We start from the raw sequence: 7,047 nt of genomic DNA, 5'->3' as shown, positions 1-7,047 counted from the left end.
TTTCAGCAGGGTGGTTTCAGAGAGCTGGACTTTCTACAGGACAGGTCAGGGATCAAGACCGTTCCAAGAGATAGGAAAGGGAAGTGTCACGTTATGTTCTTAAGGTCCTGGCTCAGAAGCTGGAACATTTTATCCTATGGGTCTATTATTCTATTGGTCAAAGCAGACTGCCTAGTGCTGAGGGGCAGATTTTCACTGCCACTTCTTCATGGCACATGTATTGAAGAATTTTCAGCCACAATACAGCCACAAATTATTTACATCCTTCCCTTGTGCAAAATATACAGACCCTCTCCCAAAACAGTAAAAATTCTCATCCCATTATGGCATCAGGCTTGGACTTGAGCTTTAGGACATAATCATCTAAAATTAGGTCTGGATGCAGAAAAGGAGGCTCCTCAAGATATTTCCTTGGGAATGGTTCTTAAAATCAGACAATCTGAGAATTAAACAAATACACTCCCACGTACCCAGCATGTTACAGAAGAAAGAAGTAGTAGGACTGCTGCTGGAGACACTTCCTTCTAAAGTGGGGGAGACACTTCTTCTAAAGAGGGGAGACTGGGTACACAGCAGGCCCACAGCAATCTGAGCTCCAGCCTGGCCCAGACTGAAGGTCCTTCATTACAGCTCAGGCCTGACCGACTCCCTGGGAAAGGCTGCAGCTCTTGGCTCTGCACTCTGACCAGTCTTGTTCCATAAGAAAAGATCCCTCTTTGCCCCTGAGTAGGCCCAGACAAGTGTGGGGTCCAGAGGTCTCTTTCCAATTTGTAATGTCTCTGTCCCTTTCAGTCCAAATTGAGTGAAATCTGTTAAAATTCCTTTCCACAGTTTGTGGTCTCTGTAACACTATAGCCTAATCCATTAGACAAAACTCACCACCGCATTTCTTTCTAAGATGGGCTCTTCTACTGTTTGCACCAAAACGATGTACAGCAGTTAATGCCTCCAAATACTGCAGATGCTTTCTCATTTAGTCAGAAGTGTCTAGCAGGCAGGCCTTCAGAATATTAGGGGACTTATTGTATATCAGAGAGGGTCTATTAGACACAATCCTAACATTCTTTATATTCTATTTTGATAAAATTCACATCACACAATGTGCCATTCTGACATTATAAAGTACAATTCAGGGACATAGTGCACTCAGTGTAATGCAATCATCAGTCACCTCTAACACCCTCTAATAATAAACCATCCTCATCACCTCAAAAGGAAACCCAACTGCACTGAGCAATCACATCTTATTCTCCCCTTCTTCTAAACCCCAGCAAACACTAATCTGCTTTCTGTCTATACGGGTTTGCCTAATTTGATTGTTTCATATACATGGAGTCATACAATATGTGGCCTTTTGTGGCTGGCATAATTCATCCATGTGATAGCTAGTATCCATACTTCATTCATTTTTATGACTATTTCCTTCTATGGATATAATACATTTGTTTATCCATTCATTAGGTAATGGAAATTTGAACTGTTGTGAATAGTCCTTCTGTAAACTTTTGTATACAAGGTTTTGAACACCTGCTTTCAGTTCTTTGGGGTATATATCTAGGGCAATGTGGTATTTCTATCTTTAACTTACTGAAGGCATGCCAAACCATTTTCCACAGTAGCTATACCACCATTTTACATTTTCACCAGCCATGTATGACGGTCCGTTTCTCCACATCACATCCTCATCAATACTTGGTATTTAGTGTTAGCCATCCTAAGTGGGCATGTCGCAGCATATCCTTGTGGGTTTGATTTGCATTTCCTGATGACTAATGTGTTAGACTCTCATAACAAAATACTGTAGACCGGGCGGCTCACACCACAGAATTTTATTTCCCTACACATCTGTAAACTAGACAGATGTGTAGAGAAATGGTGGTGGCAGGGTTGGTTCCCGGGCATGGTCCAGTGAGAGGGATCCGCTCAGCAGGGTGGCCGCTGAAGACGCGAGCACAAAGCCCCAGGAGCAGCAGAACCACAGGGCCCACGGCTCGCGCGGACGAGGGCGCCCTTCATCCTCACGCGGCTAATCCTGGCTAAAACCCCGCATGCGTCACAGTGGGACGTCGCTGGTCCCTCCCCAGGTACTCGGTCCCCAGAAGTCTCCCGCGAAACTCCTCCGCACGACTCCTTGCCCCAGAACGACTCAAGTCACTCTCTAGTGTCCCCACAAAGCTCCCCTTGCAGCTCCCGCCTTGCTCTCCCCCTAACAGCCTAACACACCCACCCTTCACCCGCTCTAGATCAGAGGCCAGCTAACGCCGCCGGAAGACCTCCTCGAGCCCCGCCCACCAGCTCGGAGCTGCCTCCCACCGGCTAGAGTCTTCCCAGAGGTCCGAGGCGCTAGTTTGAGCCCCAGTCCCAGAGCTGCCCTGGTCCCTGTCCGTGGTGGAGACCTCCTCGACCTCAGCTCTGGACTCAGACTACGACTCTCCCAAATCCTACCCCCGGGGTTTCCATGGTTACGGTAAACAAGCCTCGACTCTCCCAAATCCTCCCCCGGGGTTTCCATGGTTACGGTAAACAAGCCTCGTGGTTGCGGGAACCACAAAAGGGTGGGTCTTTCAACCCTTACTTCCGTTGTTACTCTGTAAATCAAGAATGACAGCGCTGCTCTGGCTGGTGTGGCTCAGCGGATTGAGTGCCCGCCCACGAACCAAAGCGTTGGATTCCCAGCCAGGGCACCTGCCTGGGTTGCGGGCCAGGACCCCAGCAGGGGGCGCTGTGGAGGCAACGACACGTGGATGTTTCTTGTCCTCTCCTCCCTTCCCCTCTTTAAAATAAATAAAATCTTTAAAAATAAATAACAGCGCATATGACCGCATATGACCTGACTAGATAGAACAACGGGGGCACTGACGGGGAAGACTGAGACAGGAGCATGCTCTGGGGTTGGCCGGCCTGGAGGCCTGGGTTCTGGGGTGACTGCCTGCAACTATAAGAATGGGCAGCAGCAACTGGGATTGAGATTTAAGGGAAGAAACGTGCAGATGGGGCCAAGATGTTAGGAGGCAGAGCTGGAAGAAGACGCCAGGACGAAGAGGGGCTCATCTATCAAATATTGAAAAGCACATTACAGTGGTGTCAAGTATAGACTGTTTTATGTTGTACATGCTCATAAGTTAAAGGGCTAAGCAGTTCTGGAATTTTCATTAAAAAACCACCACCACCATACTCCTCACCGATTTCTTCTCCCACGGGATAACATTTTCGTATTTTGTCGCTTCTTTTTTGTGAGTGGCCCCACGTTTATTTGATCTCCTGTTGTTTTTCTTGCCTTCTGCCTGTGCAGTGGCATCTGGATGTTTGTCCGCTATTTGTAGAAGTTACAGCTTCACTAGGTTGTTGTTGTTGTTTTTAAAATGTTATTTATTTTTAGAGAGGGAAAGAGAGGGAGACGGAGAGAGGGAGAGAAAAACCAAAGTGTGGTTGCCTCTACAGTGCCCCCTACTGTGGACCTCACCTGCAACTCAGGCAAGTGCCTGAGACTGGGAATGGAACAGACGGCCCTTTGGTTCCCAGGCCCGCACTCAATCCAAAGCCACACTAGCCAGGACAAGATCTCAAAAAGATGTCTTTATTCTCATGTTAATTGCATCATTTGCAAGGCCAATGTGCAGAAACAACCTAAATGTCTATCAACAGATTAATAAAATGTGGTTTGTGCATACAATGGAATATTATTGTTAAGACTTAAAAAGAAGGAAAATATCATTTGTGACAAGATAGATGAATTTGGAGGTGATTATGCTAAGCAAGCCAGTTACAGAAGAAGAAATGCTTTATGATTTCACTTGGGAGGAGAGAGTAGAATGATGGTTGCCAGGAACTGAGGAGAGAGAAAGCATTGTTGGTCAATGCGTATAAAGTTTGTTTTGCAAGATGATGCAGTTCTAGAGATCTGCCATACAACATAGTGCTTATAGTTAACAATAATTACCACTGTACACTTAAAAATTAGTTAAGAGGATAGATCTCATATTAAGTGTTCTCACCACAAAATTAATTAATTAGTTACTTAATTAAAGAATTGTCTGTTGCTTTACAAAAACAAAACTATTATGCCCAAGTGGGATTTGCCCTAGGGATTCAGGGTTGGTTTAACACCACAAAATCAATTAATTTGATACATCATTTCGGAAGAATACAAACAAAAAGGACATACCATGTCAATAGACATTGAAAAGGCATTCAACACATTTTCATGATAAAAATCTAAGAATAAAAAGGAACTCAATAGTCAACAGTCTAGGAATACAGTAGAGTCTCCTCAACCTGAAAAGGTCATCTATGAAAAACTCCTAGCCAATGTCATGCTTAATGGTGAAAAACTGAATGCTTTACCTCTGAAATACAAAACAAAATAGGTATGTTCATTCTCCCCACTTCTATTAAACATCATAGTGGAGGTTTTAGCCAAGACAATTAACAAGAGATAAAAAACAACTTCACTGGAAAGGAAGAAGTAAAACTATCCCTATTCCAGATAACATGATCTTGAACACAGAAAACCCTAAGGAATACACTAAAAACACTTAGTGCTAAATACAAGGTTACTATGCAAGATCAGTTGTATTCTTAACACACTAGCAGTGAGAAATTCAAAAATAAAATTAAGACTTCTGGGCAAGATGGCAGCATAGGTAAACTTTGGGTGGTGGCCATACAATGCAACATACAGATCATGTATCATAGATATGTGCACTTGAAGCCTGTATGATCTTATTAACCAATATCATCCCAATAAATTTTAAAAATTGCTTTAAATTATCACTGCTGATTTAATGTATATGAATAATTTTGAAATTTTACTGATAGGATTTAAGGGCCAAGTATAGAAAGTTTCCATTAAAAAAATGAATACAGGCACCAGGATTCATAGCAGCTTTATTCACAATATCCCCAAACTGGAAATACCCCAGGTTTCCATCAATAAGAGAATATAAAGCAATCCATGCAAAGGATTGGATTGCATGGGAGAATACTCAGCAATTAAAAAAAAAAGTGCTATCAATATCTTAGGTTGAGTGAAAGAAGCCTTACCCAACACAGCACATACTGTATGAGTCCACAAATATAGAGTTTTAAAACAGGCAAAACTTATGCAGAGTGGAAGAACAGTGGTGGTCTAATGGGGACAGAGGCCTCGCCAGCCCAGAGGGCACCACAGAACACGGACACCTGGACTGTCTGGACTCACTGCTCCTGAGGGTGCCTGGTCCCAGCACAGGGACCACTGCAGGATGCAAAAACCTGCTTATTGGCTGCTCCCCTATCAAGTAACCATTCTTCTGGCCTCGCAGGTTCAGGTATTGTTGGGTGGGAAAGAAAATGCACTAAATGAAACTGAATCTCCAGCATTCCTTTTTCTTTTGAAGATGCAGAGCCTCGGATGATGGTGCTCAAGTAGGGCTCTGATTTCATTCCAAGGTTTTCCTTACATTTTCTTCTCTGGCTTGTGCCCCATGCATGAACATGTGTCCTGTTGCAGCTTCCTTGGTGTTCATCCAGCAAACCATTCCATTCTTGTTTGGGACTGGAAGACAGGCAGATCTTTTTCTAAACCGTTAGCATTGGTCCCAGAAGTTCCTGGCATCAGTCCTGTCTGAGGTTTTCTCTTTCTCTTCAGGTGGTCAGTCCACAGGGTCTCCTGCAACGTGCACTGTCTCACCCTCGTGTCTGTTTGGCCCCAGTCCCTGCTCTGATTTTCTCCACTATGAATACACGTTCTGCCTGGTCTAGAACTTCATATTCATAGAATCAGGCAGTGTGTGCTGTGTGAAGTAAGCCTTCCCTCACTCAGCATAAGGCTGTGCCTGTGCCTATAGCATGTGTTTGTCACTGCTGAGTGGTGTGCTGCATTACCTGGAGGTCACCGACCACCTTCCACTCTTCTGGGACTTCCAAGGTCCTGCTAAAGGCACTGAGCTCACAGCTTTGCTCATTCAGGTGATGGGCGCCCCTTTGTCACTGTTCCACAAGCTTCTGAATTTTGGTATTTCCCTCCTGAGCCCAGCTTGGTGTTCTTCTGCTTCTTTAGCTGCCTCTGGATAGAGAAGGTAGGTGTGGGCAGAAAAGGGGAGACCTGAGACCGAGACCAGGAGAGGGGGCAGGGGTCGCTGCGGGCGCCAGGAGAATGCAGCCACCTATCCCCCTCTTTGCCCAGAGCCAGGGCTCTTATCCCTGCCCCGCACCCACCCGACCAGTTCAAGCCGAGGCTCTACATGTGTCACAGTGGGATGTTTGTGACATCATGCAGTCCCCTCCCACCGCAACACTGTAGAAATCCTCCCAACCTGCCTAGAGTCCTCCCTCCTCCATCCCACAGAGCTCCCATGCCTGTACAGGCAATCAGGAGATGTCCCAGTGTGTTGTTGAATTTACCGTTGAATGTACCACGACCTATTGCCATGAGTTCACAGATGAACTGTCGAGAGAAGATATTTAAGAAGGAAACTTAAGAAGATATTAAAGGCTATAGCTCAAAAGTTGATTCTTATCTGAGGGAGTGTGGAGCCTTGTGGGCATCGTTCTTGAAAATTATTTACATTAGCTCCTATTATGTTCATGAACATTATCCCCACAGAGTGAATAAATAAAAAAGTAAGGAGAATAGCAAAGTATGTTGTGCCAGGAGACTCTCCCCACGTTCCCGCAGGGATTTCTGTGAAGGCGTCCATGTGAAGTGGCCACAGATGGAGCTGATGACTGAAATGTCTGCAGTGTTCTTTCTGTATGGGACCCTCTCCACTACTGACCCACCAGCGCTCCTTCCCCTCCATGGTCAGTCCAAAGTCCCCAGGAAGGGAACGAGGCGCAGCACACAGCGCCCACACCATGAGGCTTCATCAAGTTGCTGCAGCTGAGTGACCAGAATTTGAGTCCCCACCTGCAACTGGCCTGCAGTTTCACCATCCATGTGTGAAGTACATACAGCTGGCAGCCGCCATGAGGTTCAGGTGGGCGTCGGTGAAGCACTCAGCACCCGTGCTCTGTGTTAGCTTGTCTGTGATCTCTACTTTTTAAAACAACTCTGGGATCATGACT

At 45.5% G+C, this 7,047-nt stretch overlaps 1 long non-coding RNA gene across 1 annotated transcript; it reads left to right on the top strand.

The window, feature by feature from the left end:
• The first annotated feature begins 2,476 nt into the window (after positions 1–2,476).
• On the top strand, positions 2,477–6,269 carry LOC118502070. The gene is made up of 2 exons (XR_004904747.1): positions 2,477–2,555; positions 5,950–6,269. It is a non-coding gene; the product is annotated as an uncharacterized LOC118502070 (long non-coding RNA).
• The last annotated feature ends 778 nt before the right edge of the window (positions 6,270–7,047 follow it).

This window comes from Phyllostomus discolor, chromosome 8 (genome assembly GCF_004126475.2).
Source record: "Phyllostomus discolor isolate MPI-MPIP mPhyDis1 chromosome 8, mPhyDis1.pri.v3, whole genome shotgun sequence".
In the NCBI taxonomy this organism is placed as follows: Eukaryota; Metazoa; Chordata; class Mammalia; order Chiroptera; family Phyllostomidae; genus Phyllostomus; species Phyllostomus discolor.
The sequence above is the reverse complement of the archived record's forward strand: the minus strand, read 5'-3'. Positions and strand labels throughout refer to the sequence as shown.